Below are 16,825 nucleotides of genomic sequence, written 5' to 3' on the forward strand. Positions count from 1 at the left end.
TTGGTCCCAATTATTCACTGCCCCGTAGAAATATTTTACATTCACACCCTGGCTGTGGCCTCATAATGGATCGAATGTATTCCATGCACTTTGATTCTGGGCTTGGCCATGTGATTTGCTTTGGCCAATGAGTTGAGACTGAAAATAATGAAAGGGAGTACTTAACATGGACTAGCACAATCGGGGCTTTTCTCTTACACCCCTCCTGCCTTTCGTCATGAGAATCATATGCTTCGAGTAACCTCTGGTCCAAGGGAGATGAGAAATCGATGAAGGAAACATAGACCCAACCTGCTGCTTAAAATTTAAATCTCAGCCAATCTGAAGATACTTAGTGAAAAATAAATGATTACGGTTTTAGGTCATTGATTGTTATATTTTATATAGAATTACTACGGCTGATTGATATGACACAAAAAGATGCTAAGTAACAAAACTGAATCTCTTGATATGTCAGTAAGAGTCCAAATTTGGTTATGCCAGTGCTGTAGGTCTACAGGTTCTCATCATCTGGGAAAAGTGGATAATGAGGCCTTTTATTTAATACAAAATACCTCATTGCTTGGTATAAGAGTTCGTCTCCAGTGAGGAGGGAGAAATTCACATGGAAATACATGGAATTCTGGGAGAAAAAGGGACAGAAACCCCGCATCTCTCAAGCATAGGGTTGGAAAAAACAGTTGATGTGAGCCAGGCCCAGAGCAGGGATGAATGATGAGGAAAAGAGAAGAAATAGGCTGGTCTCCAGAGTTCAAACGGAAGTTCTTTTCTGTGGGGACATGGAAATGCATTCTGCCCGTCATGAGGCCATCACACAGATGTGAATGTAACGGATAGAAAGTTCTAGGCTCAACAAAGGTGAGGTTGGAGCTGGAAGGCCCTGAGACCACTCACTGTGGGCACCTTGTGTGGGCTCTGAAGTCATATGATTCAGTCTGTAAACTATACTCTTGGAAGCCAACCACTGGTCCCACATTTATACCCACCTCCACCTTTTGTATTCCTGGCAAAAATGAGATCACACTTCTTTTAATTAACTATATTTTGCAGTATACCACGAACTATTTTCCAAATCATTAAATACATTCTTCTATAATTTAGTTTTTAATAGGTACAGAATATTCTCTTCTATGTTCCCACATCCCAGGGCATCCACTTATTTAGGATGAAAATTCAGATAGAAACATTTTTTCCCATGTTCTATCTTCCATCATCTTAAAAAAAAAATGTTAACACTATGTGTTTTTTTAAAAAATATGAATCTGTATTCAAACTAAACATGCTAAATGAAATTACCAGAAAGTGAATTAATGGAAGAAGAGAAAAAAAATTAAAGAAACTTAACTTCAATCAAAACAATGAAACAAGAAATAAATGTAGATGAAATTCTCTAAATATTCATCAATATTTGATTTAAAAAATTTATTAGCAAGCATACTATGAAACATAAAATATGTATACCTTCTTTCACAAGTCCCAATCCTAAAAATTTATCCTAAGCATATGATTCAAAACAAGAATAGACAATAAGGCATCTGTCTGATTAGATTCAGTGAACTGTCAGAGTCAGTGTTCCCACACATTACTATAAATTGTACAAAATACAAAAGCACAAGACATTTGAGAGTAATCAAATGCAGGTAGACTCTTGAAAGGAGTCAACATTCAGGGAAAAAAGGAACATTACACAGTAAGTGGGGAGACTATAAAAAGGGAACTCAATGGAAATTCTAGAACTGAAATATACAGGTCTGACAAACTCCTGAACTTGTTGCAACGATGTTGCTAACTTTTTTTGATATCAGAGGGATTATTCATTATGAATTTGTAGCAATTGGACAAACAGTTAAACAAGTTTACTATTTGGAAGTGCTGAAAAGGTTACATGAAAAAGTTGGACGGCCTGAACTTTTTGCCAATAATTCATGGCCTTTGCGTCACGACAATTCACCAGCTCACACGGCACTGTCTATGAGGGAGTTTTTAGCCAGTAAACAAATAACTGTATTGGAACACCCTCCCTACTCACCTGATCTGGCCCCCAATGACTTATTTACCCGAAGATAAAGGAAATATTGAAAGGAAGACCTTTTGATGACATTCAGGACATCAAGGGTAATGCAACAACAGCTCTGATGGCCATTCCAGAAAAAGAGTTCCAAAATTGCTTTGAAGGGCATTGGTGTCAGTGCATAGCTTCCCAAGGGAAGTACTTCGAAGGTGACCGTAGTGATATTCAGCAATGAGGCATGTAGCACTTTTTCTAGGATGAGTTCAATAATTTAATTGTCTGACCTCATATATATACATATTAATGAATATACATGTATGTATATACATACATATCCCATTTATATCTATATCTGTATATCTCTATCTATCTCACATTTTCTTTATCCATTCATCCATCACTGGACTCTTGGGTTATTTTTATATCTTGGATATTGTAAATAATGCTGCAGTGAACATGGGAGTGGAGATATCTTTTCTTTTTTCTTTTTTTTTTTTTTTTTTGAGAAAGTGCTTCCTTTTATTAGCCAACCAGAACACCTATAGCTCACTACAGCTTAAAATAATCGCTACCCTTTCTCAACTACTTAGAGCAACAGATAAAATCTACACAAAGCAGAAAAGTTCACGACTATTGATTCAGACCATCTGATGCACCAAGCTGTCAATTCTTTTTTAAAAAAATATCAGAAACAAAACATCAATGGGTTTTATTTGTCACCATGAAAAGTCGGATTTTTAAACAGATTCTTGGACTGGGGGCTCATATCCATCAGCTCGTTCAACTTTAGCACCTGTCTCATCCCCAGTAGCTTTTCCAGAGCTGCTACCTTCACCATGAAGCTCCATGAGTTTTCCCAATTCAAACTTGGGCTTCTTCAGCATTTTGACCTTTCTAACAAAGACATCATGGAGAGGATAAATAGATTGGCAAGCCTTTTCAATGTCTTTTCCAATGCTATCGGGAATCAATTTATTGACCACTTCTTTCAAGTCATTTGTCTGCACCTCTCGGGTCATGATTTCCATCATCTTCTTCCTGATTTGGTGGACCTGTTGATGTTGAGCTTAAGAAGTCTTCCGAATCTGATTGTTGCGTTTTTTAGTAAAACCAACACAGAACAGATGAAGCAAATAACCATCGGTAGTCTTGACATCAACATGAGCTTCAATCATGGTCTGCCATTTTTTGACCATGGAGCACATTTTGTCCCGGGTAAGATCCATGCCATGGAAATTAGTCAGGCAGTTTTTGCCCTGAACGTCCTCAGTAATTAACTTGAATTTCCTAAATGCAACTTCATCATTCTGCAGATCAGCTAGGCTCACTTCAAAAACACGACCCTTGAGACCATCAGATGCAATTTTGGTTCCTTGTGTTCTTGTGACTAGAGTTTTCCCAATATTTCTTATATTGAACATAGCCGGTGCTTTCACATCATACCAATCTTTCTTAGAAAATGGGTCAACCACTTTTTTCTTGGCTCCTTTCTTGCCGCCTTTCGTAAGGCGCTTATTCTTACCGACCGCCATGGTGCTGCTCAGAGAGCCAAAAAGAGAGATATCTTTTCAAGATAGCAATTTTGTTTCCTTCAGGTAAATACCCAGAGTGGAATTGCTGGATCACATGGTAGTTTTATTTTTAATTTTTCGAGGAACTGTTTTTCATGGTGGTTGCACCAATTTACATTCCCACTAACAATCCACAAGGATTCCCTTTTCTCCACATCCTGTCCAACACTTGTTATTTCTTTCTTTTTGATAATAGCCATTCTAATAAGTATGAGGTGATATCTCATTGTGGTTTTGATTTGCGTTTCCCTGATGATTAGTGATGTTGAACATCTCTTCATGTACCTGCTGGCTATTTGTATGTCTTTTTTGGTAAAATGTCTATTCAGTTCCTCTGCCCATTTTAAAATTAGATATTTTTTTGTTGTTGTTATTGAGCTGAATGAGTTCTTTATATATTTTGGATATTAACCCCTTTTCAGATATATGATTTACAAATACTTTCTCCCATTCTATTGGTTGCCTTTTCATTTTGTTGATAATTAATTTCCTTTGTTGTGCAGAAACTTTTTAGTTTGATGTAGTCACACTTTAATTTATCATGTATTTATTTATTTATTTAGTATTTAATTTTGCTTTCTGTCTTGCTTTTGGTGTCAAATCCAAAAAAACATTGTCAAGACCAATGTCAAGGAGCTAACCTTCTATGTTCTTACAGAACATAGTTTTATGGTTCAGGTCTTACATTCAAGCCTTTAACCAATTTTAAGTTAATTTTTGTGTGTGGTGTAACATAGGGGTCTGGTTTCATTCTTTTGTATGTGGCTGTCTAGTTTTCCCAACACAATTCATTGAAAGACTATCCTTTATCTAATATGTATTCTTGGTCCCTTTGTTACGAGCTCCATGAATATATGTGCACAGGTCTATTACTTTGATCTCTATTCTGTTTCATTGATTTATGAGTCTGTTTTATGTTAGTGCCATGCACTTTTGATTATTATAGCTTTGCAATATAATTTGAAATCAGGAGTGTGATGCCTCCAGCTTTGTTCTTTTTTTCTCAATATTTCTTTAGCTGTTCAGGGTCTTTTGTGGTTCCACACAAACTTTGGAATTGTTTGTTCTATTTCTGTGAAATATGCCATTGGAATTTTGGTAGGGATTGTATGAATCTGTAGATTGCTTTGGGTAATATGGACATTTTAACAATATTAATTCTTGCAATTCATGAGAATGGAATATCTTTCCATTTATTTGTGTCTTCTTCCATTTCTTTCATCAGTGTCTTATAGTTTTCAGAGTATAAATTTTACCTCCTTCATTAAATTTATTCCTAGGTATTTTACTCATTTTGATGCAATTATAAATGGGATTGTTTTCTTAATTTCTCTGTCTAATAATAGTTCCTTACTAGTGTATAGAAATACAACTGATTTTTGCGTATTGATTTTGTATCCTGCAAATTTGCAGAATCTGTTTATTCTAAGAGTTGTTTTTTTTTTGATGGAGTCCTTAGGGTTTTCTACATATAGTATCATGTCATCTGAAAATAGAGACCATTTTACCTCTTCCTTTCCAATTTGGATTTCTTTTATTTTGTTTTCTTGCCTAATTGCTCTGACTAGTACTATGTTGAATAATAGTGGTGAGAATGGGCATCTTTGTCTTATTCCTGATCTTAGAGGAAAAGCTTTCAGTTTTCTACCATTGAGTATGATGTTAGCTGCTGGCTTGTCATATATGGGCTTTATTATGTTGAAATACATTTCCTCTGTACCCACTTTTTTTCTCATCTAATGGATGTCATATAGAGTTTTTATCATAAATGGATACTGAATTTTGTCAAATGCTTTTTTTTGCATTTATCAAGATGATCATATGATTTTCATCCTTCATTTTGTCAATGTGGAGTATCACGTTTTTTTGATTTGTGAATATTGAACCATCCTTGCCTCCCAAGAATCAATCCCAGTTGATCATCATATATGATCATTTAATTATTGTTTAATTCATTTTGCTTATATTTTTGTTGAGGATTTTTGCATCTATGTTTGTCAGGCATATTGGCCTATAATTTTCTTTTTTTATAGTGTCCTTGTCTGGTTTTGATTTTGGTCAGGGTAATGGTAGCCTCATAAAATGAGTTTGGAAGTGTTTCCTTCTCTATTTTTTTGGAAAAGTTTGAGAAGGATTGATATTAATTCCTTAAATGTTTGGTAGAATTTACCAGTGAAGCCATCTGGTCCTGGACTTTTGTTTGTTGAAAAGTTTTTGATTACTGAGCAATCTCCTTACTAGTAATCAGTCTGTTCAGGTTTTCTCCTTCTTCAAGATTCAGTGTTGGTAGCTTGTGTGTTTCTAGGAATTTATGCATTTCTTCTAGCTTATCTAATTTGTTGGTATATAATTATTCATAGTGGAAACACTTTTTAAGTGTTAAAAAATATTGTCAACCCAAAATTATATATTCAGGAAAATATCCTTCAATAATAAAAATGAAAGGATGACTTTTCCAGATTTTAAAACCCTAAGATAATTTTTTTTTTTTACCAGCAGGGCTACACTAATAAAAGTACTAAAGGAACTTCTTCAAGCTGAAGGGAAATGCTACTGAGATGGAAACTCATCTTTAGGAAGGAATGAAGAGCATTAGAAATGGTAAATATTTTCATAAATATAAAAGACTATTTTCCTTCTTTATTTAACATAAATAAGACTGTTTGAAACAAAATTATAATAATTTCTAGTGGTAGTTATAATGTATACAGAAGTTACACATATGACTAGTATTGTACAAAGGATGATGGGGTGAGTAGGTAAATGGACCTATGTGGTTTAAAGATTCTACCTTTTACATAAAGTGATACAACATGAACTCTAAATTATGTTGTTAAAAGTTAAGTATGCGTACTGTAATTCCTAGAACAAACACTAAAAATAATGCAAAAAACAATAAATAAATAGATAAAAAGTATTCAAATACCTAAAAGACAGAAACAGATGAACAGATAAACATAAAACTGAAGGAAATAACAAAAAGCAGACCCTTCAGTGGTTTCCCTTTGCTCCCAAGACAAAATTCATGAGCCCTCCATGGCCTTGCCCTGCCAACTTTGCTGGCCTCCTACGTCCAGCCCACTAAGCTTTCTCCATATTAAGCTTGTTCTTCTTCTCTCCAGTCTCCCTCCCTGCAATCTCTCTCTCATTATCTGCCAGGGACACCTTTCCCACAGTCCTTTCACCTGGCTAACTTCTCCTCATTCTTCAGGTCTCAGCAAAGTGACATTTTCTTTTGAAAACCTTTCTAGGCCAGGTTCTCTCCCCTGTGTGGTGGTCCATTGTATCACAAATGTCCTTTATCACTTCACTCACCTGGCCTCACTGAAATTTCTGGTTGAATGATTCTGTTTCCCTAGAATGAGCTCCATGAGGCCAGGGACAAGGTCTGTTTTGCTCACCATTCTAGGCCATGGCTTTGCACAGTGCCCAGCACATAATAAATGCTCAAGTGGCTCAAATTGTCAAGTGGCTAAAAGAGGAACTAAGTGAATGAGGAGAGAAGGAAGACACTGGTTTGTCTGCCGGAGAGAGAGAGAGCCCCTTTGCTGGTAAGATATTGCCACAAAAAAATAGCAGCGAGAAGAGCTGAAGGAATAAGTTTGTCAGAAGCACTGAGGCAGCGCACGCTGGCATGAAAGAAGAACAAGGTGTATCACTGAATGAAAAAAAGCACAGGATAGTGTGGGTAGTATGCTACCATTTGTGTGATATAGGGATAGTCTATTCCTTGAAGGGTGTACAAGAAATTTGTAACAGTGGGTTTTATTGTGGAGGAAGGAAAATCTGTTCAATTTGAACAATGTTTATGTGTTGCTCATTTAAAATAAATTAAAAACAAAAAGAATAGATTATGGGCATAAAGCCTTTATGTACAGTGCTAGCCATAATTGGAAAAAATCGAAACCCACATGTCTGTATTAGGTTTCTCAAGAGAAATGGAAGCAATAGTGTGTGTATTTAAATAGATTTATTATAAGGAATTGGCTCAAACAATTATGGAGGTAACAAGTCCCAAGATGTCCAGGGTGAGTCGGCAAGCTTGAGACCCAGGAAGAGCCAATTCAGTTTGGGATCTGAAGACAGGAAAAAGCCAATGTCCCAGTTAGGAGGCAATCAGGCAGAAGGAATTCTCCCTGCCTCTCTGTTAGGAAGAACTCTCCCTATTAGGGTAGGGTCAGCCTTTTTGTTCTGTGCAGGCTTTCAACAAATTGGATGAGGCCCACCCACATTAGGGAGGGCACTCTGCATTACTCAGTCTACCATTGAAATGTTAATCATATCCAAGCATATTAACACTTAGAATAATGTTTGACCAAATATTTGGGTACTCCATGGTCTAGTAAAGTTGACACATAAAATTAACCATCTCAATGTCCTACAATGGGGTGATGGAATGTAACGCAACCATGAATGTTAATTTTGAATGGTAGGGAAAATGAGTATGATAGGAAACTAAGTGGAAAAATAAAACCTGGATTACTAGATTGTATCTACAATCGCAACTGTAAAACATGTATACATGGATAAAGAATGGAAGGGAATAGGAAGAAATAAAGCCAGCTTTTGTGCTAACCTGGTGAGATTATGGGGAAAATTTTTCTTTACATTTTTCCTTTATTTTTTTAATAATATAATTGTTAAAAATTCAAGAACCAGAAATCCTAGGCATAGGGGTTTACAAGAAGCTGGAGCAGATAATAAGAAACAGTGCCTGACATGTTGTCTGCACTCAATAATCATTGAATGAATGAACAATAGCTACTGTCTTCAGATGGGTCCCCAGAAGCAGACCATGAGACAAGGATTTGAGGTCAAGCAGTTTATTTGGGAGGTGATCGTGAAGAAATGTGGTGAAAGTGAGGCAAGGACGGGAAAGACGCCGATACAAAGTGCTTTGTGCGAAGGTGCCACTGGAGACAACTGGGCCACAATCGATTGCAGAGCTGAGAGAGAATATGCAGAATAGGCTTCAGTTTGTCTCGCTCACAGGGCAAGAAAGAAGGAGTTTTAATATACCAACTCCCATTTATCACTGGTTAAAAGAGCTGCTCCTGGGGGCATTAACTTCTTGGCATTTGCCGCCTGCCCGAAGCAAGGTTTGATCACCCTTCTCTGGTTAGAGAAAGCCCTCAGGCAGAGAGGCACAGGTGCTTGCAGTGCGAAGCTGTTGGTTATATGGGAACGATGAGTGCTGAAGCCTTATGGGTAATGCACGGACAACATCTGCAGTGTTTACTATTATTGAACACCTACTGTGATTCAGGCACTTAGAGAACATTTTCTTGACTCCCCACAACAATTTTACACAGTGCATTTATTAGTTCCAAGTTTCAGGTGAAGACACTGAAGCACAGAGAGGTTACTTGCTCAGTTCAGAGTCACGCAGGACAAGGTACAGAATGAAGTACTGGAAGCTACAAGCCTAAGACTATTTTTCACTCCCTTTTGCTTCCTCCCAGTAAACTGAGAACTGGAAACTTCCTAGTTTCCAATTAGACTCACCAAAAAAGGAAAATGGAGACATTTTAAAGGTAACAATTCAGTAAGAGCAGCTTCAAAACAACACAACTACCTGGGTCAAATCGTGCAATCAATAAGTATTGAAATCTCGAAGAGAAAGAAAAAGTCAGCATAGGAAAGAGGGCATGTACTGTGGCAGGAGCAATACCAACTAAGATTCAAGCCAGGGTTTATAAACCCACAGTTACCACGTTCCTAGAGATTAAATAAGAAATCCTGACTCGGGAAGGAATTTATAGGTGCTTTAGAAAAACAAATCTGCCTTTGTCACTCCCTGCCCCAGAATCCTTCAGTGTATAAACATCTCAGACCAACCTTCCTGTAAGACTCTGATTATTCTCCTTTGAGAACTGCTGATCCATAGAATATATCATCTATCTTCTGAGTATCTCTACCATTTGGGGTGCTTTTGTATTTACTTTTTGTAGTTTGAGTTAAGAAAACAATAGAATTTTTTCACTTCTCCAAATATAAAACAGTTTTATACTATTGGATATATTTTTTCAGACTTTGCTCTTCAATTCAAAGATTCTCCCCAGCAGCTCCTTCCTCCTACTATTCTCTGGGAAACTTTTTAAGATGCCAACCTAGGTTAGGTGGCACCTCTGTGTTCACAAAGCATCTCATATACTGTGTTTCCCTGAAAATAAGACCTAGCCAGACAATCAGCGCTAATGCATCTTTTGGGGCAAAAATTAATATAGACCCAGTCTTATTTTACTATAATATAAGACCCGATCTTATATAAAATAATATAATGTAATATAATGTAATACCAGGTCTTACAGTAATTTTTGCTCCAAAAGACGCATTAGAGCTGATTGTCCAGCTCAGTCTTATTTTCGGGGAAACACGGTATATGGAGAGGCCACATGTAAGCACTCTAGTTGACAGACCCCACAAAGCCCAGCCCAAGTCATCTCAGCCAGGCACCAGACATCTGAATGAAGAAACCCCCAGATGATTCATCTTCCAGCCATATGAGTCAGCTCTCACCAAGGCCCCAGATATGGTGGAGCAGAGACAAGAAAACTCCTCTGTGCCCACTCTGAATTACTGACTCACAGAATCCATAAGCATAATAAAATGATTGTGGTTTTATGCCATCAAGTTTGGGGTGATGTCATGTAGCAATAGAGTAATCAGAGCAATATCCATCCACACCTTTTCAAGGTATCTCTTTGTCAGGTGATTAAATTTTAAAAACAAAGGTAAGACTTCATGAGTTATAACTTTTAGAGACCCATGGAAAAGTATGACTTTAAAACCTGTCCATAAGGTGTTAGATAAAAGGGAGACTGAAGAGGATACCCCTGACCTGTAAAGATCACGGTAAGAGCAGTGGAAATCAAAAAGTACATACATGGAGAACAAAAATATAGAAAGATGTAGAGACTCAAAGAAGTTTGTGAATTTAAACATTAGCAAGGGGATAATTATAATATTGTAGATATAATCCAGCCTAGGGCAGTGTTTTTCAAATTGCAGGTCATAATCCATTAGTAGGTCATACAATCAAGTTACTGGCTCTCAACCAGCTTTTTCTTTTTTAAATGAAACAGAATCTACCAGAATATAATGGAATAGAAAACACCAGAGTTCATCATAAGGATGTTTAGCAAAAACTGTGGTCTTATTTTACTATAATATAAGACCTGGTATAATATAATATAATATAATATAATATAATATAATATAATATAATATAATATAATACAATACAATATAATATTGGGTCTTATATTAATTTTTGCTCCAACAGAGGCATTAGAGCTGATTGTCCAGCTAGGTCTTATTTTCAGGGAAACACAGTAGATCTGAAGGCTTGACCGGTTTGAGCTTCGATTTTTTCAGGGGGAGGATCAAGATGTAAACAGCAGTTGTATATTTCTATCAGGAGATATATGATGTCTGGTTGTCTCTATTTTATGTTAGCAGTCAGGGGTGATCAATACTGAGATCCATTATTTCATTGTTTGCAAAATGGTAATATTATTATAAATATTCATTTATTAGCTGTAATACTTCTATAAAGAGAAATTTCTTATCAATTGTTTGTTTATTCTGAGGCACAATTCATAAATGAGTATAAATGCTTGCTTTTCCCCCCCTTTTAATTACCAGAGCTCAAAATAATGATCTGGTTTCTTACCATCTTCCAAAGGTGACTAATAAGCATTGTTGTTGTTTTTTAAGGATCATTATGAGCTTATGAACATATTTCAGGTATTTCAAATAATTGCATGGTTCTTATGGGCATTTGGGGGCAATTGTCCCATTTTGAGGCAATGGATGCCTCTTCAAATTGTTTCTTGGGCCATTTTAACACTACTTCAGTAGCCTTTAATGGCTTTCTTATTTTCTGACATATTTCAGGCTCAATTTACATATTTCCTGCCCCGGCTATGGAATCGATCATTTCTCTGAAGAACTCTAGTTTCCTTAAGTATGAAATGAATTTTGGATACCACAGTCTGGGTAGGGTCACTGATGTTTGATTGGGCCTTGTTTCTAGGCCTTTTCCATAAATATAGCTAGGGAATGTTTTTCTTAAATGATAAAATACATCATGAGTTCATAGTGCTATTTCCCATTCACATTCAGGATTACAGGATTTTTATTTAACCTCATCTATCTTAGTCTATTTCTACTTTTTTTCCTCACACTGAAAAACCAACATAATCACTTTTGCTTTACCCCACAATGCACACACCACAATCTTAGAATAACAATTCTGACACTAACACAAACATTATAATTACTGAAAACAGTTTAAGTGGTTTTTTGCCATTTCTTTTTGTCCATCGGGTATATACAGTCAAATTGTAGCATTTGACTCACTAAGAATATACAGACAAATTATAGCATTTTAAAATTCATTTGAAACATATTTGTTATTTGTTATATGTTGGTTATGCCACCAACTCAATATACAGTTAGGTTTATTTATTTCATTTTGCTTTTGAGTTTTAGGGATTGGTTTTTATAAAATGTTTACATGATTCCATAATCAAATGTATCAAACAAAATATATTCAGAAAGTTTTGGCTTCTGTCCCTGTTTCCTCTAACTTTTCTTTCTCTCTAGTAAACCATATATTTTTTTCATTGATTTTTTTCATTTACTGATATGTCCGACTATCACTCCATAACGATATATAAATGTAGTCCTCATTTCTTTTTATATCTGCATGGTATTCCATTGTATGTATACTCGTATACCATAGTTAATCCTACCAGTTTCCTCTTATAATGGATAGTCTATTGGATTATATTTTATATTGGGTTATTTCTAGTCTCTTAGTATAAATAATTAAATAACTGACCTTTAAAATAGTTGGTTCAAATACTGGCACTACCTATAACCAAGTTTGTTGGTTGTCTCCAGGGAAAATACTAAGCAGGTTGTATGGACCTAAGAAGGAGATTCACATTTTTCAAGTCCCAAACTTTGCCAGCTTTTGTTTTTGTATTATTTATTTGGAATTTCTCTAAATATTTAAAATTAAATATTTAAATATGAATAGTATTTAATACAAACTTTGTTAGACTTTTTCTTTATCATGCATAGTGAGAATATATATTCTTTTGTGAAATTTTTTGTTTCTTATATATATTTGATTAGGTCACGATGTAAAATATATTTCTTATTGTGAGTCACAGACAAAAGACACACAATCAAAAGAGGATGGAATATCCCTAAGTACTGATAATTAAGGTGGTTTACAAAAAAATTCCTCAAGTCCAGCTTTTCTGAAGATACAGGCACCAACCTTCCCAGTCCAAGAGGTCGTGCTTTCTGCTCTGGCTCCAGGCGTGGTGTCCTGGTGGCAGCCCTGTTACCTGCCAGCCTCGTGCTCTTCTCCCTCTGCTGCGCTTGGATGGCCTGGCTGTTAAAGCCCCTTGACATCACTACCCTTGTCACATGTCATCTTGTCTTCCCCACCGCTCATGAAGTGAAGGAAGGCCCTCTCCCACAAGTTTAAAACCTTTTAAAGGGACAGTAAGACATCACAGTCTCGCCCCTTTGTTTCTTTTAGCATGTTGACCAGTATAATGGTTCATTAAATCATTCACCTCTCCTACCCTTAAAAATATTCCATCAGAGATGTTCACTGCTAGCTGCTGCCACATCTGTGTCTCCTCCTTCACAGCCGAATTTCATTTTCTCTCCCTCTCCACACGCCATTCATTTGACAGCCCACTGCAGTGAATTTTCTCCCATGATTCCACCTTAATGAACATTTGCCATCGTCACCGAAGTCTTTGTAGTTGGCAAATTTGTGGTGCTGTCGAGTTTTCATCCAACTTGAATGTTTTTGCAGCACTTGGTATTGTTTACCACCCCTCTTCTTTGAACCCCTCTCTTGCCTCGGCGTCCATAATAACATTCTCCTTTTCTCCAGCAATAATTTCTCAGTCTCCTTTTCATGCCACGTAGACCTGAGTGTGCACCACTTAGTACGCTTGTATTTTCCTTGCAAATACAATAGGAATGCATGCTCATTGAAACAAGTCGACAAATACAGCAGTGTACCTAGGAAAGCCAACCATGTCCTATTCTGTATTTAGAACAAATTTAGGATTCTAAAATTAGGAAAAATTTAAAATTTGCATTAATTTAAATCAAGACTGATCTGAGAAAGCCCTGATTCTGTGACTTAAAGAAAAGTATGTCTACATTTTAGAGAAGACTGAAGGGAGAGAGACCAATTAGAAGGTTGTTACTGTATCCAGGTGAGAGGGCATGGTGACTTGTACAGGGTATTAGCAGTGCAGATGGTGAGACAAACCCATTCACTATATCTTTAGAAGATGGAATCAATAGGACAGAATGGTTGATAGGATAAAGGAGGTAGCGGAGAGGATACACTCCAGGGTTCCAGGTAAAACACGTGGGAGGATGAGGGTGACCCAAACTGAAGTACAATGTGGGAGGAGGTTTGGGGAACAGATTTTCAGTTCGAGCATGTTGATTTCTAAATACCAGGGAGATCCCCAAGGAGGAAAGTCCTGTGGCCACCTGGAGACATGAACTTGGAGTTGGGAATTCAGAGAACGGAGTTATCTGCTTATTATGACAATGAGGCCATAGTCACAAAGAAGCTTGTGTCAGGAGGCAGTGAGCAGTGAGAAGAGAAAATGGCCCAGGATAGAACCAGGATGGGCCTTGCATTTACATGTGGACAGAAAAAGGAGAATACTGCTAGAACAACCACCATTGCTTTCTTGTCACCATCTGCTACTCTCCATCCCAACCAGCTGGTTCTGGCTGCATATAATTGGCTAGAATGCACTGTGCTAAATGCTAAAGATATTAAGACAAATCAATTATAGTTTGAAAAAATGTTTCCGACAGACCAGCAGAGGAAAATAATATGTGAATAAAAAAATGCTTACTTGAACAGAGTTCTGAACACTGGCCCATGGAATATATTAATCATGCCTTTTTATTTTTTTCTATTTCTGATGCTTTGACATCTAGGGCCTTGCTAACCCTGGAGAGAGAAGAGACTGCTCCTTCTAGGGCTAGCCAATTCCTAGAGATAGTAAAGTGCTTGGGGTAGTAGACCAGTTCTCATGGGTGTCCTCCAGCCTGTTCCCCTCATAAGTGACCAGGTGTTGGAATTGGCATCCCCAGAAATATAGTACCTCACTTATATAATACTTGGATTCACTGTTTGGGTCAGTGGGTTTGGTTTCTGAGTACAGAGAGGAGGTAGTGTCTTCAAAGGCTGGGCAGAACAAGAACTAGGAGAAGACAGTAGACAAGACCAGAGGGTAACTAAATAGTAGGAATCTGAAGGTCAATGTGATTATGTTTCATGGGGTTAAGGGCTCCAGGGTCATAATCCTTCTGGTTATGTAGAGTATCTGGCCGATTTATAGTATAATCCTTGAGGTCCTCCAACTGAGACCATAGTTAGGTTTCTCTCGAATCTAGCTTCTGGCAAGAAGCAAACACATAGTGGTGTAGTAGGCCATGGCCTACCTACCCACACATGGAGTTTGTGGCGGTCTCCTAAGACTGCCACTTGGCAGCTGGAACCACTACCCAGGTAGGGGCCAAAGTAGTTCCTGGACAGTCGTGGGTCGAGGTTGAGGAGAACAACCCAGTGTCCTTTATCCCCCACCAGCCAGGAAAACAAAAATGTGATTTCTCAGATTTGTCCACAAACCTGATCTTATGTTTCTACAAATAGCTCAGTCGTGAAAGCAAAACAAAACAAAACACAAACCAGACCATCTAGAGGACCTCCAGTTAATTGCCTGGCAGGAGAAGACAGGGTATTTGTGAGAACAGAGTCTCTAGCTACCTTTCCACCTCCATCAGCCACCTATAGGGTGCTAAGAGCTGAGTGGGACTGTTCTTTCCCCAGACCCCCAACCCATCCTTTCTGGACAAGAAGTCCTGATTATTCCCAAGAATTGCACCTGATTCTTCTCCCTGTCAGGTTCTCTTTCTTTGTAAGGGGGATCCAAGATGGGTCGCAGGAGGCGTGCTCCTGAATACCAAAAAATATATACCAAGACAAAAATAAAGGGAGAGAGCAAGTAAAATGGATCTCATTGTAAAAGCTATTTATGTAAAAGAACTGCTTATATTTTAAAAAATTTGGAAGGATAAGTCATACTATTTTTTGAAAGGTTATCTATATGAGGCGGGGGGGAATAGACTGGAGAGGAGAGGGTAGAAGCTAGACTTGTTTGCAGGTTTGATTTAGCAACTATATGTTTTATACAATTATAAAACAAAATTCAGATTTAAAAACAATCTGTTAAAAATTGAAAGCAAAATAAAACAAATGAACCTAACTGAATCAAGTTAGAGGCAAAGACACACAGAGGGGACCTATGTCAAGTAAGTTTAAAACAGTAATTTGATTGCTTATCCCAGTGAGATAAACCCTAAGGACAAAAAGAACTGCTTAAAAATGTTTAAAGTGTTTATGGCCATCATACTGTTGGTAGTAGTTTTGGTATTGTTATTCTGAGTCTGTTGCATGTGTGTGGTGTGGGGTGAAGAAAATGAGTTAATGATGTGATATTCTAGTATCATTCACAGTGTCACTGAGAACCAGGATTCTTAGCCTGGGCAAAAGAAAATGCAGAAGTAAGATAGACGTTAAGTCTAAACCCTGAATTTGAATTGGAAGTATCATTATAAACTCATGATGAATTTATCTTAGGAAAAAGTATTTTCTAGTTCTGTCCATTTCCAAGGCCTAAGTACAATGAACAATAAGTAAAAATGAACATGCTGGTACCCAGATTGTGATCTTAAAATATTATTTCTCTCTAAAGGGAACTAGGATTCCTTGGAGAAATGGCTGCTCCCATATCTGGGCAGCCTGCAACACCAAATAGAAAGAGGGTTATCAAAGCCCACTGAGGCCCTGTCAACAGGGCTTAGAAGCCAACTTTAAGAGTCTCTTACTGGCCAAAGATGGGGTAATTTGTGTATCATGTCAATATGTTTAAGACAATACCAGCTCATAATAAAACAAAAAACTTATTGGTCACTGTTGGAAGATACAAGTGAACAATTCATTATTTTAAGAACTGCTAAATAAAGGGAAAGATTATCATTTACTGCAACTAAGGTTGAACACAGCACCTTGAGATGAGCTGCCGCTGAGCTCCCAGATGGCTCAGGTGGTTGGAGCGCGTCCTCTCAACCACAAGATTGCCGGTTCAACTCCTGCAAGGGACGGTGGGCT

General features: G+C 37.3%; 1 pseudogene; it reads right to left on the reverse strand.

Moving 5' to 3' along the window:
- Window positions 1-2,705: 2,705 nt before the first annotated feature.
- On the reverse strand, window positions 2,706-3,575 carry LOC148754766 (small ribosomal subunit protein eS1 pseudogene; annotated as a pseudogene).
- Window positions 3,576-16,825: the final 13,250 nt, after the last annotated feature.

Source organism: Rhinolophus sinicus, chromosome 17 (genome assembly GCF_057876585.1).
Source record: "Rhinolophus sinicus isolate RSI-liver-muscle chromosome 17, RSI-T2T, whole genome shotgun sequence".
NCBI classification, from domain to species: Eukaryota; Metazoa; Chordata; class Mammalia; order Chiroptera; family Rhinolophidae; genus Rhinolophus; species Rhinolophus sinicus.